Source organism: Cryptomeria japonica, chromosome 1 (assembly GCF_030272615.1).
Source record: "Cryptomeria japonica chromosome 1, Sugi_1.0, whole genome shotgun sequence".
Taxonomy (NCBI): Eukaryota; Viridiplantae; Streptophyta; class Pinopsida; order Cupressales; family Cupressaceae; genus Cryptomeria; species Cryptomeria japonica.
Window position 1 is genome coordinate 525,069,175 of NC_081405.1, and position 19,821 is coordinate 525,088,995.

A 19,821-nucleotide genomic window follows, 5' to 3' on the forward strand; every position below is an offset into this window, starting at 1 on the left:
GAGAGGGGGAGTGATAGGTAGAGAGATAGCTCTAGAGATGGAGGAGAGAGAGAGAGAGAGAGAGAGAGAGAGAGAGAGAGAGAGAGAGAGAGAGAGAGAGAGAGAGAGAGAGAGAGAGAGAGAGAGAGGGAATAAGAGCTTAGTATTATTGAAATTTAATTATGGCTATGAAATTATACAATCTAGAGCTTGGGGAAATAGGAGTGAGATAGAGAGTGGTGAAGAGAGAAGGAGAGAGATAAGAAAATAGATAGGTCTAAAGCTTAGGGGAAACAAAGAGCGTGAAATAGAGAGATAGCAAGTGAATGATGATACAAGCCCACTGATTACTAAAATTTGACTAAGTCTGAAAAATTATAAGATCTCCTAAAATATAGAATCTGCATTATGACTCCTACAGATCTAAAACCATTCTCAAACATCCTGACAATATATACATAAAATATATATCATGTTGAAAAAACTAAGGGAATGCTAAAAATATCACATATGACTCCATGTTACTAATCTAACTTTATGTAAGCAAAGCACATACATGTTTTTCTTACTAAACATAATGCATATGTGTTTTTTGTTTTTAAAAACTCGTACGCATTTTGGCTTGGATTTAGGCTTGGGAGCCTTTTTTCCCTCCTTTTTATAATGTGTTTTCTTCTTCCAATCTGGTTTCTCAACTTCATCATCATCAAGTTTACACATTATCAAGTGGGTATTTCTAAAATTGCCACCATAATTTCAACCATCTTATAATCTTTCTAACCATATAATTTTTTTAAAATTTGAACAACATTAACATATTAATCTTGAATTTCTTTTGTCAGTGTCTCCATAGTTCTCAAAGACATATGTGTACCATTTTTTTAATAACTTTTGATCTGCTTATCCAATTTTTAAAAAAATTATATATTATTGTAGTGCACTTGATTATTTACACTTTAAAAAAAAATTGTATTTTCAATTATTTTGGTGCAAGTTATGCTTCATGCACAAACAGGTACCTGATTTTTAGAATGTGTCCATTTCAAAAAATAATAAAAAAAAAATACTCAACAAAAAAATACACAAAAATACACAAGTTATAGTTCTCATTCTTAACTATCTTTCTACCAAAGGATTTGTCAAAATACTAAATCTAACTATGAAGTTTTTGATGCGCACTAGACACTATGTTAAGTTTTTCAGAAAAAATGAGGAACTATTTTTTGTGTGCGAAGGATTTGACCCCCTTAATCATATGAAATTTTGAAAAAATTTAGTAGTTTGGAAACTATATTCAGAGTAATACAATATTTTTTCTTCGAGTATCTTCATATTTTGAGTGGACAAGTCTCAAATTGCACCTCAAAGTTCAAGTTTAGCTGATTTCAGATAAATAAATAAAAAAGGGTGTCCACTTATACCCCCATTTTTGCACACCATCTTGATGCACTTACCCATCAGAGCCATGTGTGTACCCTTTCTTAATAACTTTTGACTTATCCAAATTTGAAATAAATAATATAATATTTTTCTACACCTCATTCTTTACACATTCAATTTTTTTTTCCATTTTCAATTATTTTTTATCAATTTATGTTATGTGCATGCTCGATGATCTAATTTTCAAGATGCATCCACTTTGGAAAAAAAAAAAAACTCAACAAAAATTACAAAAAATATACAAATTCTAGTGCTCACTCTTAGATATATTCCTACCAATAGGTTTTTCAAAATTCTAAATGCAAATAAAATGATTGGGGAGCACACACTAGAGTCTATGTTATGTGTTGCTAAGAAAAAAAAATAGTTTGTGTGCGTGAAGCATTTGACCCTCTTAATATTCTTTTTTTTTTTTTTAAATTTAGTAATTTAAAAACTAGATTCATAGTACTACAATTCTTGTTCTTTTTTTATCTTCAAAATTTTCAGTGCATGAGTCTCAAATTATTCCTCCAAGTTCAGATTTAGCTAATTTCCAAAACAAAGTGACCACTTGTTATCTCTAATTTCAAATTCGATGAAAACGTGGGATGATACCTACAAGTTTTTTATCCAATCTATAGCTCATGTGCTCTAAGCACATTGATCGAGGTAAATTTCTATTTTTCTCATGCATGATTAGATCCTCAAAAAATTGTCTCGATTTGAGTCTCAATTTGTCAATCTAAAAGATTGGTAAATTGTCTTTTTAGGAGTTAGTTTTTATTTACTTGTACAATATCGAAGTTAAACTTTGATTTTGCATGTCTCTAGAATACTTGCATTTCAGTATTACAAACTCAAAATGTACATGTTTACCAATATATACACCCCACAAGTGTAGTTCGGAGTTACAACTCCAAACTACTTTCTTTATCAAAGTTATTCATCACATATGTAGTTTGAAGTTATAACTTCAAACTACATTGAAATACTTCCCTTTAAGTGTTTTTTGGAGTTCTAACTGCGAACTACATGAAGCCCATTCTTTCACTAAGTGCAGTTTGGAGTTACAAATTTGAACCACACCACAAGCATCACATTCATAAGTGTAGTTTGGTATTATAACCCCAAACTACACCTAGCGAGTCACTTGTAATCACAAATGTAGTTTGGAATTACAATTCCAAACTACATCATCTCTAATATTAACTCAATTTGCAGTTAAATTTTCAGCCAACTGTAAATTGGTGCTATAAGTCCAATTTACACCCATTTTATTTTCTTAGTCTAATGTGGGTTTTTGAATCCAATTTGTGTGAATCTGGAGTATGGATGTGAATGATATTCCTCAAGCAATTTATTAAAATTGAAGAATTATTTCTCATGAGACCCCATTTTTAGTATTGTGTGGTGATCTTTCATTTAACTCTGGAAGATTTTTTCTAATGTCACAGTTTCAACCTTCCCCATGTCTACACAGAATCCAAAATTTGTATTTGCAGTGACCAATCATTTTGATCCTAAAAGTAGGAGTGTGTTGATAGGGGAAAATAAATTGTTGAAAATATATCAAAATTACCATGTACATTACTAGATGAAAATCAGAAGACTCTTCATGTGGATTCAATCATCAAAGAATTCAATCTACTAGTGAAAATAGACATTGACAAAGAAGATTTTTCTATATTCTCAATTGGCAAACTAGTAGATTTTCAAGTAATTTTGGATAATTTGGGATACCTCTTGAAGAAACATAAGAAGCATTACATTGGTTCGGAGGATTCCATTACTCAGGTTCAGATCATTACTAGTTACACCAAAGGACCTGATCAATCAAAAATGAATATTTCCTTGCAAAAGTTTGAAGAATTTATGAAACAAGATCAAAATGGAAAAGAAGTGTCTAATGACACTTTGTTAACTTTATGCCCTTTTGTAGATGCATTTTTGTAGTTTGTAATCGACATCTTAGTTTTTTTTTGTATATACATTTTTGCATATAGGTCAGCACAAGTCCTAAGTCAAATAGGACTCTACTTTTGACTTATTAGTTGAACTTTTTCTTAATTTTTCTCATAGCCCCTCTCCTATATATATGGGGGTGCTTATTGTAAATACTTATCTTTATGCAAGCAACAAAACTCTACCAGTTTGTGTAGCAACTTAAGACTTTGAGCTTAATTTGCAAATCAATTTCAAGTTAATAAAAGGAGCAATTGTGCATTCAATCTTTGAGTTGGAGCATTTTCATATGTGCCTACAATGTTCTTATGTCATTGTGGTTACATAATGTAGGATTAACTTGAGGTATTGTATTGTGGCTATTGAATTCAAAATCGATTTAAATATGACTTTGACAGTCTTTGAACTAAAATATTGGGTTTAGAGATAGTAATCGACAATTTAGTTGAAGGAAATTTGAAGTCTTTGATTTGCAAATTATCTTTTCTTTATAAGTTTTGAGCTACAATATACTAGACAGTCTTTGTACTGCAATATATTGTATCTTTGTCATTTAGTTTGTAAAAAGGGTTGCAGAGGTCTTTGAGCTTGTGCAAGCTCCTTAGTCATATTTTGCACTGGTTCTACACGGAGTTATTCTTTCATTTAATCTCATTGTATCAGTTATTATTGTTTATTACCATTCATAGTTGTAAGTCTTGAAAGAAGAACTTATTCTAAAAAAAGAGAATAAGTTGAACATCAATCGTTAAATAACAAGAATTGGTGAAAGTAACATCCAATTCACTAGTTTAATCTTAGTTCTTAGTCAAGAGTTAATAGGTAACAAACAATAAGAAGGAAACCTCCCCTATGTGAGGAGAGATTTAATCTCACATGCTGTGGTTGAAACTACAATTTTGTAAACCTTTCTAGTTTGCAAAATTTTCACCAAATAGTTTTTGGCAACTCTTCTTGGGATACAAATATACAAGAAAGTGTCTCATGCTTTTGGTTGATGTACGCCAATCTCTTATTGTTGGTCATTACGGAACAAATTAAACCACACATACTAAGCTTACACTTCTAGGCTTAAAAGTGTTAAACACTTAGACTTAATTAACATTTTTTAGGCTTAATATGTTGCTTAATGTTTGTGGTCACACTAAGAATACACTTCTAGGCTTAAAAGTGTTAAACACTTAGAGTTGACTAACATTCTCTAGGCTTAGTATGTTTCTTAGTGTGTGTGGTTTAAGGCTAGCCGGTCATTACTTTTGTTGCTGATTTACATCTCAAATTTCTACTTTGGCAAAAAGACATGTAAATGGCTACTCAAGGCCCTTGGGGAAATGTTTTTGGTCCTTTGAATTTGACACCACCTCTCCATCCATTTCCTCAAGGCTCATGAAAGAATATTCCAAAAAGTTTTATGGAGATGGAAAGCAACATCTAGATGAACATAGCTGCATTTTATAATGCATGCGATGTTCTTGGGGTAGAACATCAAGATGTTTTAATAAGGTTGTTTGTTGAAACATTAAAAGGTGTGGCTATTGATTGGTTCTAACATCTAGCTCCTCAAATCATCACCAGTTAGCAAACACTCTGAACAAAGTTTGAAGAGAGGTTCAAGCCTATTGAAGATGCTCATGCATTGCTAGCACAACTCACACAAATGAAAAAGGAGCCACAAGAACTCATGCGGGAATTTGTGGCTAAATTGACAAGCAGTCTAATAGAATTCAAACGGTGGCTCAACCCACTACCAAAAATTTAAAGTTATTCTTCATCAACGCTAAGTTGCTTGAGGTAAGTTTCTTGTTGAGAAGGGTACTATTGAGAGACCTTGCAGCCACACAAGCTTTGGAAATAGAGGTTTAATATGATCTAATTCTTGTTAGGGAGATAAGGAAAAATTCAAATAGGTCTAAAGGAAATTTTTCTTTGGAATCATCTTCAACAAGTACCATAGATCCTATGGTGCAAAGGTTGAATAATGAAGTGTTATCCCTTACTTTCAGAGATATCCCAAGGACTTATCCAAATAATGCTTCCAATTATGCCACAAGGAATTAGAATAAGGTTCCTTCACCACCAAAAAGGCTTGCACTTGAGGCATCACCAACAAATATAGTAGTGGGGAACTCTAGATATGAACAAAGTGATCTTGCTAATCTCTTCCAAGAGAAGGAAGCAGACATAGCTAGTGACTCTCATTTTTGGCTAGCGCATTATGAAGAATTTGTTGAACAAAAAGAAGAGATTATGCAGGATACTATGGGGAATTAACAAGAGGTTGAAGGCCACTTTTCTAAGGTGCTAGCAAATGAGGACTACCATATCATGAGATGTGAAAAGATGGATATGCATAAAGGTACTGGTCAACTTGAACAAGATGAAAATAATACATCTATATTTCAAGGTCATGAACTTGAACATATTATGCAAGAAGAACCTAGAAAGGAACTTGATGAAGATCTTTTCATAAACATAATAGAGGATTTTTGTTCAAGTCATAATGACAATTCAATATCTCCCAAATATAAAATTTGTGAACATCATGATGAAGTAAGCAATGCAACCATCTTTTTATTTGAAACCTTTGAGGTAATTCATTCCAATCAGTATGAAGTTGTGGTTGAAGAAGCAACAAATAAAGGTGGAACTAGCAAGAAGAGTTATGATTTTGTCCTTTCAAGGGGATTCCCAATATGACATCTAGCTTGGTTGGAAGCCAGTAAGTCATCAAATGTCATGATTGTACCTGAGCCTGAAAATACAATTGAGAATGTAGCAAAAGATATATTTGTAGTGGAGTAGGAGAAATCTAGATTCATTGATCCAATCTTGAACAACAGTATGAATGACTAATTTGAGGAGGTAGGTGAATTAGTTCATCTCTTTTAGGAAGTGATACATAAACTTATGGTACAACTATTCATGCTTCATCTTTATGTGATTGCCTTTGATCATGTAAGACATTCCACCTTACTAAAGAAGGGTGGCTACTTTGGAGCACCAGTTAATGATTTCATTTGAAGAAGATTATATTGTTAGGTAGTTTAGTTCAAGTTAGTTTTCCTTTTCAATAAGTGCATTTGCACAGAGTTGATTCTTGTTTTTCTTTCAAGTTGAAGCACATTGTTTTAGTTAGTTGCATCGTACTTTTTGTCTTTAGTATATTTTTTTGTTTGACTCTATAGCCTAATGGATGGATGAAGGTACTTAGAGTTATGGGATTCTACTACCTTTAATCATTTCAAAGAATGATCAAACAAAATTCCCCAATCAAAGCCAATTTTTATCCCTGATTTCAAATTCAATAAAAATATGGGATAACCCTTACAATTTTTTGTCCAATTTGTTGCTCATATGCTCTACACATTTTGATCAACATAAATTTTCATTTTCCTCTTTCACGATTTGATCCTCAATAAATTTTATCAGTTTGAGTCTCAATTTGTGAATCTAAAAGATTGGTAAATTATCTTTTTAAGAGTTATTTTTTTATTAGGATGAGCAGGTTTTGAGGGGACCAAAACCCCCATACAACAGGTTTTGAAGGGACCTAAAACCCTCAGATTTTACATGGATCCGGTACCAACAATGGGACGCTACAAGAAAATAGATCAAAGACACCCAATAGCCAACACTAAACAAATGCCAGCCAGATTACAAAGATAGAACAAAACAAACCATGTTGGTTGAACCAACGGATCTAAAACGACTAGTAGATCTCGAAGATAGAGAACATGGGTATGACTAGCACCCTCATCCAACAAACAAGATTTTCCTAGGAACCCTTAACCTGAAGTAGAATCCTCAACAGATCATCAACAAAACCTGATCCTAACCAAAAACAAAGACTAGCTAGATTGGTCCTTTGAAAACTGCCAGCATCTAGCCTAGCCCTAGAAATAGGATAGTACATAGGGCTTTTCTAGGCTCCCTCAACCTCTATTAGCGGGTTTTATAGGGTTTCGACAACCAGATAGGGTTTGGAAGAGGCACCCAAAACCTTTAGCCCAAAAAGACTTGAAAAGCCTCCAAGCATAACCGATAGCATCCACCTCCACCTCAATAGGAGCTAGGTCACCTCCAACAACATCTATCTCCCCCTCCATAGAAGAAAAGCCCACCTCAATAGGAAATGCCAGAGAAACCCTAAGATGTACATTAAAGACCATGAAGCACCAAGTCTTGGAGCTACGAACATGAAGGTCACCAAGACCCTCTATAAAAGGGGATCCAATATAAGTAAAATAAGCACCAAGAAGATCAGATTCTAAACTCAGAGCCAAAAAGGGTTTTAAAAAGGCTCCCTTAACCTCGTTCTGGATCAAATAAGCAAGGGCTATAATGTAGAAATCAAACCCAATAAAATCCACCCCATAGGGATTTCATAGGCTCCCCAAACCTAGAGCACTAGGTTTTAGCATGGCTCCCAAAACCACAACATCAACAAACCAAAGAGGTTGTTGAAAGGAAGCAACCATCCAAAGTCTATCACTATAGTTTCTCACAAGAAGAAAGACAAAGCCCAACTCCACCTCAAAAGGAGTCGAGTTCACCTCAATAAACAACATAGAAGACTCTCCATGAGAAAGAAAATAGAGATAGAGGCATGAAAAGGCCAACAACCCCAAAACAACCTCCAATAGGGCATAGATCCAGAGCCCCAAAAGACCTTTGAAAAACCACACCCTCGAGAAAAGCCAGGGACCATAAAGATGGAAACAAAATCCCTTCGAGTGAACAACCCCCAAAAACAAAAAGAGGCCCCAGTAATCTACCCCATTCTAAAGGCAAGGGCAGGGAGCAGTTCTCACACAAAACCAGTTAGAAAAAAGATAACACCAACCTGCAAGAATCTATGAGAAAAATACCACCCATCAAAAGTAGCGCCCCCGTGACTCACCAACTTGCCAGATCTAGCCAGAAGACCCCCAGCCTCCAACGCCAGAAACCTGACCAAACCACCATATGAGCTTTCAGCAAAACAGAGCCCCCACAACACAAACCATGACCAGCCACAAGGGGAACAAAACCATGGTGGAGAAAGAAAGGAGGGGGGAAAAGGGTTGTCTTCCCCCTCATCCTCATCACCATATTTAGCTTCGTTTGACTCCCCTGCAGAAACCCTAGTCACACCTCCGCTTGCGCTTGCGCTCTCCATCCTGCTTAATAATTTGAACTTTGTTGAAAGAAGGAAAATATTTTAGAGTTAGTTTTTATTTATGTGTAGTGTCAGATTTAAACTCTGATTTTGCATATTTCTCTATATTACAAGCATTTCAGTATTACAAACCCAAAATACACATATTTACAAACATATACACCCAACAGATGTAGTTCAGAGTTACAACTCTGAACTACATATTTTATGAAAGTTATTCATCACATATGTAGTTTGGAGTTATAACTCCAAACTACAACGAAGTCCTTGTTGGATTTGTGTGAATGTTGTCATTGATGTCAAACCCAGTAATCCGGCTAGGACTAGTTAGCATACCACATCTGGTGTATGTTGTTAGAAGAAATTTTGGTATTGTTGGTCGAGCATCAATAAAAGAAAGGTTTGTTATATGAAGCATTAAGGCATAGATGATCTACTGGAGTTAATTCTAGAAGATCCTCATCTTTGAAATCCTATGTTGTGCTCATTTTGGTTTTCATCCTATTCTGGTATCATCTGTGTGAGGTTCTATATCAGTGGTAGAAGTCAAATCAGTTATACCTGATTGTATCTATCATGATCTATGTTTCAGCATTTGTGGTATATGTATATTGGAGTTAGGATTTTTTGTGCTTGGATTTTTATGCTAATGGGTTTGTATCTATGGGTTTGGTGGACCCCTATTTTGTCTCGATAATTAAGGTGTGTGTTTTGGTAAATGAATTACATAATGTAAAGGAAGTATGTAAGAGATCAAGGTCGACTTTGTTATCATTTTTTTTAATCAAGGTCTTATTCGATAACGTGTTGATCTGAGCAACTTATTATTGTTTAAATCATTTGTGTTTGGCCAACATATTATCTCAATGTATGAGATTATTGGTATATGTGTGTGTGTGTGTGTGTGTGTGTGTGTATAGAGAGAGAGAGAAGGTGTGTATGAAAAAAAAAAAAGTGTGTGAAGAGTATGAGATAGAAAGTAGAGTGTGTCCGGTATAACAGAATAAGAGGTATGTAAATGATAGAGTTGTGGATAGAAGTGAAGTTTTAGTGTGAGGAGTATATGAGCCAAAGAGTATATAGCCAAGTCAGTGTGCAGATAGTGTTGCAGTAATCCTTTACTAGATCTACTGCAAGTGATTGATTCGACAAAACAGTGCAGTAATCCCTTATTGGACTTACTGCAGGTGATTGTGGATAGTGGTACAATGATCCTTTACCAGATCCATTGTAAGTTTTGTGAGGTGTTATCTGAGCTTATTTTGGAATTGACCCCATGCATTAGGAGATGCAATTTTCCTCGGTTCATTTATATCTATTGTAGTGAGCATTCTGAAAGTAAGCCATTTTTGTAATCTAGCTGTGACCCACCCCTTTTTGTAAACACCATATAACTAGTTAGATTATCTTGAGAGCTAATACTCTCTATGGTTTTTCCCATTTTGTTTTTCCACGTATAAAATTTAGTTTTCAATTTGTGGCTATTTTATTTGTTTATTATACATTTGCTTTTTCATATTGATGAGCTTAATTGATAAAATTGGTATATTAGTAAAAGGTTTAGAAATTGTGGGGAAGTTATAGTTATTGTGGGAATACTAATTCACCGCTCCCCCCCCTCTCCCTCTCAATATTTCAGTCCATTCCACCAATTTAACATTTGGTATCAAAGTTTTAGTTCCTTGTTTGAAATATTAACCACTTGAGGGAGATCCTTGTGGTTAAATCATGGTATCAATGAGTATGACCAAAGAATATCATCCGAATGAGGAATTGCAGAAAGCTCTTGAAGATCTGGAAAGTGTTGAGTCTAAGAATGAGGAAGTGAAAGAGAATGTGAAGGTAGAAAATGAATTTGTGTAGATGCTGAGAGAACAAATTTGGAAACTCAAGTTGAGACATAAGGAAGTTAACAATTAGTTGAAGCGGGCGAATGAAACTGCTAAAGATTTGATGCAAAATATTGAGGAGAAAAAGATAGAGGAAACCCTAAAAGAATCAATCAAGTTGAAGACCAAAGAGTGTGAGAAGCTAGAACAAGAAGTGAAGAAGTTGAAGGTAGAAAGTAAGGTTCTTTGATAGAAACAAACTTTTGAAAGATTTGATTAAAATGTAGAAAACTCATTTAGACAATACTGGACTTGGATTTCAAACTAGTGAATGTTTAGATCAAAATGACTAAGACAAAAGTAAAGAAGTTAAGGTGGAAGAAAAGAAGAAATCAGAAGATGCAAAAAATCCCTGGAATCAAAGATCTACTGCAAGAAGACTATTGGTTTGACAACCAAATGCACAATGGTACCCATCATTTAATGGTTATTATTTTCAATGTGCAATAAATTTAGTCATAAGGCTGCAAAATGTAGAAGCATTGAGTGTTAAAAGTGCAAGAGGTTTGGTTACCAATAAAATTACCGTAGAAATCATGCTATGAATTAGTATCATAATCTAGTTGGAGAAAATAAGGTGAATAATAACTTTCATGGATATTATCACATATGCAGTGGTTATGGTCACAAAGCTAATCAATGCAGATCTAGATCACATTCAGTAAATTCAATACAGAAGAACATCAACTATTACAAATGCAAACAATCCAGGCATTATGTTAATCAGTGTAGAAATGAAAATGTGGAGAAGTCTACTGAGAAGAATATGGTGAAGACTAATGAATCAAAGAAAAAGGAAGTTATGGTTTGGATAAAGAGGAGGTGAACAATGAAAGAAAGCCTAGTGTATTGAAATCTGGTGTAGGAAACTCTTCCTCTGATAACTGAGCTTATCGCTTTGGCTCAGGGGGAGTTTTCAAAGAAAATCTTTTGGTACCCTCTTCCAAGTTGGTTCATGTTGTTGGTTAGGCATAATGTGACTGTGTTAAAGATACTATCTGGTAATTGAATATTTGTGTTGATGTCATCGATAAGACACTTTTTTTGGTGGCAAAACCCTATAAGAAATTGGTAAGTTAAATTTGGGAATTAAAGATCATTTTCATCTTTATGCGAGAGAGATTTGTTTGAGGAGCAAGAGAAGAAAATTAATAGAGAGCAAAGCAAAAAAGCATGAAATCAAAGATGATTATTAGAAAATCAAGCAATGGAAGTTTTCAGTTGATGGAAAGGGTTCAGCTAGATGAATTTGACATAGAGAAGATCAAAAAAATGGAAAGGAATCTCAGTGAGATAGATTTGCAAAAGGTTAAAGAGCAAAGTCACAAAGGAATGGACTTATGGAGCGAGTTTTTACGGTTCGACAATGAAGATGTAATTAGGTTAATTTTGAGCTACATGCAAAATAAATGTATCATGTTCGATAAACCCTATCCGATCACAAAGGAAATTATTTTGGTTGTTATTGGCATGTGCAATAGTGGGAGTGTACTGGTTAAGAAGATAGTGAAGAACAAGGAGGTTGAAACCCTATTCAATGTAATAGGTGATCAAAAGGCATTGTTGATCGACAAAATCAGTCATCCTGTTGTGAGGTATGTAGCATATGAAATTTCCTACAAGATTTATTTCAAAAATAGGGAAAGTTCAACTTTGGCTATTACAGTGTATGTTGCGCATAAAATTTCTATGGAAGATGCTATGTTCGATTTGTGTGAATTATTAAAGGATCAATTGTAAGAGAATATAAAAATGACAAATGATCAATGTTACCCCTTCTGGTTTGGATCATTTCTTGTTTATTTGGCTATGTATTGTCTAGGATCCCTTCCGGCTAGGGAGAATGTGATATGGGAATGTGGAGTCCCAATTGCTAAGCAAGTCTTTAAATATTTGGATGGATTGGATAAGAAAGAAGATGTATGTAATGCCTATTTTAAATCATTTGTGAATATGTGGAGTATTTGTCATGTGTCCCCTACTACTAATTTTGCTAAGGAAGGTTTTTCCTTCAGAAAGAGAAAAAGGAAAGAGATTATGCCTTCTAGTTCTTTGGAATCTAAGAAGTGAAAGAAGGATCACAAAGAAGAAGACATTGTTGTGGTTGAAGATCCAAAATCCCTTGTGGCTAAGGGATTATTTGTTGTAGGGCAGAAAGTAAAAGCTAAAGCGTCTGAATCTAATGATGAGTCTAGTTTTCTAGAGATTATTGGCAGTGGATGGAATAAAGAAGATTGGAAAGATGTGGTTGATTTTTGTTCAGGAAGACAGAATTGAGAATGTCCTAATAAATCATTTGATCTAGAACAATATCAAGATTGAAGATAGTAGTGATGTGCTTCTGGAATCTCTGTCTGAGATAGTCGAAGATAAATTGATTGAGTGACCTGTTAGTATACAAAATTCAGAAGAAAAATATGATAATCTTCACGAAGTATATTGGAGAAGTGCAATGATGCAAAGAGGGATTTATATGAATGTATAAATAAAATGAGAGATTGTATCGGTAGTGCTAGCAAGGTTTATAGATATTGTCTTTCATGGTCATCTATTGCAGTGAACCATAAAGCTAAGATTGATGTTGTTGAAGAAGGATTGTGTTCTTTGGGTCAGTCATTTGATTTTCTAGTTGACAAGGATGGAGAGCAAAGAAAAAAGGTAAATTCTCTTTAGGCTTAATTTTTAATGTTGCAAAGGTAAAGAAAAGACTTTGTGAGTGTTTTCTGGAATTTCAATTGTTGAAGCTAAGCTAGAGAACTTTTTTGTATTGCTTGGTCATGCGATTGAGTATAAGCAAAATCTGTCTACTCCAGACAACTTTTCTCATGTTCTTGAAATGCTGGTAGAATGTAGGAGTTTATCTATTACCATTAAGTTGGTTTTTCACTCTTAGAAGGTTCCTCTTCTGGAACATAAGGAGAAGTATAAATAGATATTTCAAAAGAAGAACAGTTGAGAATCGTTTTGGGTTGATATGCAATTTTGATATTCTTTTTGCAGCTAAAAGCATTCATTTCTTTTTCTTTTTTTCTTTCTTTTTTTCATCAAATGCATCTTTTGTCCTTGAGGTCAAAGGGGGAGAAAGGTAAATGAAATGGGGAAAAGGTAATAGATTGAGAGAAATAAGGAGATATATGAGTAAGGGGGAGTCATATGTAGATAAGTTTCTGAGATTATTCCTTTTGAGATGTTTTGCCATCAATGACAAAGGGGGAGATTGTTGGATTTTTGTGAATGTTTTCATTGATGTCAAACCCGATAATCCGATTAGGACTAGTTAGCATACCACACCTAGTGTATGTTGTTGGAAGCAGTTTTGGTATTATTGGTCAATCATCAATAGAAGAAAGGTATGTGATATGAAATATTAAGGCATAAATGATCTACTGGAGTTATTTTTGGAAGATCCTCATCTCCGAAATCATGTGTTGTGCTCATTTTAGTTTAAATCATGTTTCGGTATTAGTTGTGTGAGATTCAATATTAGTGGTAGCAGTCATATTAGTTGTACTTGATTATATTTGTCATGATCTATGTTCCAACATTTATGGTATTTGTATCTTGAAGCTAGGTGTTTTGTTATTGTTGGTTCGTATCTATGGGTTCGTTAGACCCCTATTTTGTCCCAATAATTAAGGCCTGCATTTTGGTAATTGAATTACATGAAGGACACGTGTAGGAGATCAAGGCTGAATTTGGTATCATGTTTTTAGTCAAGGCCTTATTAGATAACATGTTGATCCAAGCAACTTATTACTGTTTAAATCATTTTTGTTTGGCCAACATATTATCTCAGTGTATGAGCTTACCGGTATATATACATATATATAGAAGGTGTGTATGAAAAAAAATAATAAGAAAAAGTGTGTGAATAATATGAGATAGAAAGAAAAGTGTGTGTGGTATAGCAGAGTAAGAAGTATGTGAATGACAAAGTTGTGGATAGTAGATGTTCAATTGTAGTGTCAAGAGTATATGAGCCAAAGAGTATATAGCAAAGTCAATGTGCAGACAGTGTTGCAGTAATCCTATACTGGATCTACTATAAGTGATTGATTCAGCAAAATAATGCAGTAATCCATTATTGGACTTGTTGCAAGTGATTGTGGATAGTGGTACATTGACCCTTTACCAGATTTATTGTAAGTTTTATGAGTTGTTAAATGAGCTTAATCTGGAACTGACCCCATGCATTAAGAGATGCAATTTTCCTCAATTTATTTATATCTATTGCAGTGAGCATTCCAATAGTGAGACGTTTTTGTAATCTGGTAGTGAGCCACCTCTTTTTCTAAACACCATATAACTAGTTATATTATCTTGAGAGCTAACACTCTCTGTGGTTTTTCCCATTTGGGTTTTTCACATATAAAATCTGGTGTTCAATTTGTGGTTGTGTTATTTTTTTATTCTGCATTTACTTTTTCATATTGATGAGCTTAATTAATGAAATGGATATATTAATAAAATGTTTATAAATTGTGGGAAAGTTATAGTTATTGTGGGAATACTGATTCAGCCCCACACCCCCACGGTCTTTGTATTTAGGTCCATTTAACCAATTCAACAATCCTTCCCTTTAAGTGTGGTACGCAGTTACTTGAGGTATTGTATTGTGGCTATTGAATTTATAGTGGATATAATCTAATTTTGACAATCTTTGAAATAAAATATTGGGTTTAGAGATAGTAATCAACAATTTAGCTAATGGAAATTTGAAGTCTTGGAGTTGCAAATTCTCTTTTCTTTATAAGTTTGGAGCTACAATATACTAGAGATTCTTCGTACCACTATATATTGTATTATTTTCATTCAGCTTGTTAAAAGGGTTGCAAAAATATTTGAGCTTGTGTGAGATCCTTAATCATATTTTGCACTAGTGCTACATCAGGTTATTATTTCATTTAATCTCATGGTATCAGTTATTATTGTTTATTACCATTTATAGTTGTAAGTCTTGAAAGAAATTATTCTAAAAAAAAAGAGAATAAGGGGAACAACAATCCTGAAATAAGAGGAATTGGTGAAAGTAATATCCAAGTCATTAGTTTAATCTTAGTTCTTAGTCAGGAGACAATTGGTAACAAGAAATAAGAAGGAAGCCTCCCTTTTGTGAGGAGAGATTAAATCTCACACACTGTGGTTGAAACAACAATTTTAATTAAACTTGAATCTAGTTTACAAAATTTTCACCTTACACCACTTATGACCCCCTTTCTGACTACCATATTGCCGCACTTACCCAAAGGTCTATAGTTAATTCGAGGACATCAACCATGAATAATTGACCAAGAAAATGAATAATATTATTGAATGTTATAGGAATAGTTTTGAAATGCATATCTTTTATAACAGTGTCTCCATGATAGTTTGTGATGACTCTTGGGAATGTATAGATACATTTATGTATTTACTCTCAACACATTTTTCGGTATAATTTTCATGGTTTTGTGTGTCTATGACAATATCTAATACATTACAATAATTTATAATGCTAGTTCTTCTATTGCATATGTATAATTATAGTTCTTACATGGTTTTTTAAGTATGTCTATTACACATAATATAAGATATGAATTTGATATGAGTGTGAATTAATTCATTTTTAAGCAAGGGAAAACCAATGCAAGGTTATATGGTTAGTTTAAACCCAAATAAAGCATAAACCAAGCTTCTTATACCTTGCAAGAGAGAGTAATTTCTTGTTCCTTTGATTGAGCTATTGATGAAGCCAAGGATGCACCCCTCCTTAACTTGTTTGTATTAGTTCCTTGATTGGGATGTGGATTGCTCTCCACACACAACAAGATTGGTTGGATTTGAATTGGATTTGAATGATGATGGATATGGATTAGATGATAAAAGATTTGGGCATTATGATGGCATGATGGATGATTTTGGATTTCAAATAGACAGTATGAGATTAGATGAGAAGTGGATGATGTGTGAGGAGAGGAGACTCCAATTTATATATTGGAGGAGACCAAAATGAAGGGCCAAGATTGATTTTGGGATGAAGGTTTGAGATTGATTTGAGAGGGAGCACATGGATTGAGAGGACAAGCTGTGGAGACCAAGAGATTTTCCATAAAGGCATTTCTTGTCTCCACACCTTTGAAGGTTCATGGGGAAGAGATCCCAAGTAATTTGAGAAGAGAAAAAGGAATTAAAAATTCTTTGGAGAAAGGATAGGAGGAATTAAAAATTCCAAAATAAGAGGATGCATGGGGAGATTCAAAGAATTTGAATTTATTTGAAAGGATCAAGGTGATTAGGGATGTGCAAATGATTAAGGGGATTGATTAGGTGACTTAGTGAGGGATTAGAGTGTAAGTGGTAAAGTTAGGAGGATGTGACATGAGGAGAGAGAATGATTGGATGAATTTAAAATTGAGGAATAATGATAATCATGCTTCTAGAAGAATTAATTAGGCAAGGTGAGGATTAGAAGAAGTGATTTTGTAGGAATCACATGATTTAAGTTAATTAATTGTCATTAATTAACTAGGAGGGGATTTATAAGAATTAATGATTGAGATGACTTTAGAAGAATGGGGGATAATTAATTTTGATAAATTAATTATTGGACTACAATGATAAAATTAATTAAATTTGATTTAATTAATTTTAAAAATAAAGGGACTCACACAATTAAATTAATTATGGGGAGAGGCTTAAATTAATTAAATATGAATTTAATTAATTTTAGGTGTCTACATTTTGCCCCTCTTTGATATAGCGTCATGAAATGATGTAATATCAAAGAAGAATAAAAAATAGTGGATGGAAAAGATAAAAACTAGTAGCATGATGCCCCAGTCATAGGTGAGATGAGGAAGGATGACGAGGAGGTAGTTGTATGCCCCCTCGAGAGGACATGTGGGTTCTAAGAACATGGGTGTGCTCTCAAAATGGATAGGAGGACTAGATAATGAAAAGATGAAGATGATCAAGGGGGAGTGAATGAGTAAATTGGAGTCTCCAAGATAAATGGGTGAAATGGGATGAATGAATGAAATGGAGTGGATGATATTTCTTGTTGTGTAGATGTGGAGAGAAAACCTAGTTTTGATATTTCCACACATTATCCACACTGCTAATTATAGGAATCAGGATGTGTTAAACATCTGAGGCGTGGACTAGACTCTCAAACAATAGGTATCTCTATGTACATAGGTTCGCAAACATCGATGATGATGTATATGCGAGACTGTAGGATTGTACCAAAGAAACCATCAAACACACCATACCACAAAAACAATGCCCCATTATACACCAACCAAGACACGTCAAGATATAGGATGATCAGGGAAGCCCTGAAGAGGTACAGTCCCCGGACATAAGATAAAAAAGTTAAAGCAAAAAGCACAATCATGACATCTCTTGCCAAGAGTGGGACATGGACTTGGTTAGGCTATCGGGCATGGGAAGGATACATCTCGATGGGCAAGAAGATGGATTTGGATAAATTTCTGGACATGGGAAGGATGCCTCTCGATGGACAAGGTACAGATAGACTGATAGATACAAGAGACAAGATGGTGTGCAGGATCTCTAAGTGAGAGGACTACTGCTTGGCTTTTATTAACATAGTATGGATGGGTGTTTGGATTGCGTGCAAGTCAATATAAGCTCAGGTTGATGGGAAAAGCTTAGTGTGAAGGGGGTCATAAATGGATTGGATAAAATGGGAGGGTTATAAATGATTGAATAGGATTGGATGGGATGAAGAATATGATATGATATGATATGATGTGATTGGTTTGTGGATATAGGATAAATGGAGGGGGACCAATCAAAAGGGAGAACCAAGGCTTGGTAAGAGGATGGATGGATGGGGAGATTGCTTGGATAGGGGGTGAAGGGATTAAGTAGATGCATGGTGATAGGATATGGAGGACTAAAGGATGGAGGATAGGTGGAATGGGGGTCCAAGAACTATGTTGCAAAGGAGGAAAATGCCCCAGTTAAGTCTAGAAGGATGGTGAATAAAGATGTGTGCTCGATTGAAGGATAATGTGTGGTGGATATGAATGGAGGAGGAATTTGGGCTTGCATTTTCTCTAGCATGATCAAGAACAAAGGTAGGAATGAGGGATTAATTTGGATAAGATGAGGGATATGAGATGGAGGATATGAATAGGATAGTCAAGACCAAAGATAGGAAAGGAGGATGGACTTAGATAGGATGTGGATAGAGGATAATGGATATGGATAATGCATACGGTAGGGTAGAATGGATGAAGCTTTCCCCCAAGTGTAGAGTGAAAGAAGTAGGGGATTGACTTGGTAAATGGGTTGGGATGGGAGACATGGATAGGTGAAATTTGGATAATTTTGAGGCATGTATGAGCTAGATGTGGATGGTTGATAGGGTGATCCATGAACTTCCATGAGCATTTTCTCATTCCAATCTTTGAAGTTTGGATGTGGATTTTGGGTAGCCATGTAACCTCAAAATGTTGAGAATGGGGGGATAAGTTGGGACTAGATAGACTTGATCGAAAAATGGTAATGAGATGATGTTAGATGAAGATGAGGACTAGCACTTAGCAACTTTAGATTGGATTGAGGGATTGATTTAATTTGATTTGATTTGATTTTTTTGGATTGGGTTGAATTTGATTAGATTGGATTGGTCCTTGGGTTAGGACAAGATTGATTTGCATTAAAATGAAACCTTAGCCCTTGGATTAGGACTTAAGTGAGGTGTGAAATTGATGATGCAGACCACAAAGCAAGGTGACAACCAAGCTAGGTAAAATTCAAACTTTTGGATTAAGCCTTCTTCTACTTAGGGTGGACTTGCGTGCCTAAGTAAAATAGGGCAAACTAATCCAAATGATTAAACCTTCTTCTCTTTAGGGTGGACTTACGTGCCTAAGCAAAATAAGGCAAAAGGATCCAAATGATTAAGCCTTCTTCTACTTAGGGTGGACTTATGTGCCTAAGCAAACTAGGGAAAAAGGATCCAAATGATTAAACCTTCTTCTACTTAGGGTGGACTTATGTGCCTAAGCAAAACAGGGAAAAAGGATCCAAATGATTAAACCTTCTTCTACTTAGGGTGCAATTTTGTGCCTAAGAAAAATAGGGGAAAAGGATCCAAATGATTAAGCCTTCTTCTACTTAGGGTGGACTTTCATGCCTAAGCAAAATAGGGCAAAAGGATCCAAATGATTAAACCTTCTTCTACTTAGGGTGGACTTGCGTTCCTAAGCAAAATAGGGGAAAAGGATCCAAATTATTAAACCTTCTTCTACTTACGGTGGAATTTTGTGCTTAAGAAAAATAGGGCAAAGGGATCCAAATGATTAAGCCTTCTTCTACTTAGGGTGGACTTTTGTGCCTAAGAAAAATAGGGAAAAAGGATCTAAATGATTAAGCCTTCTTCTACTTAGGGTGGACTTA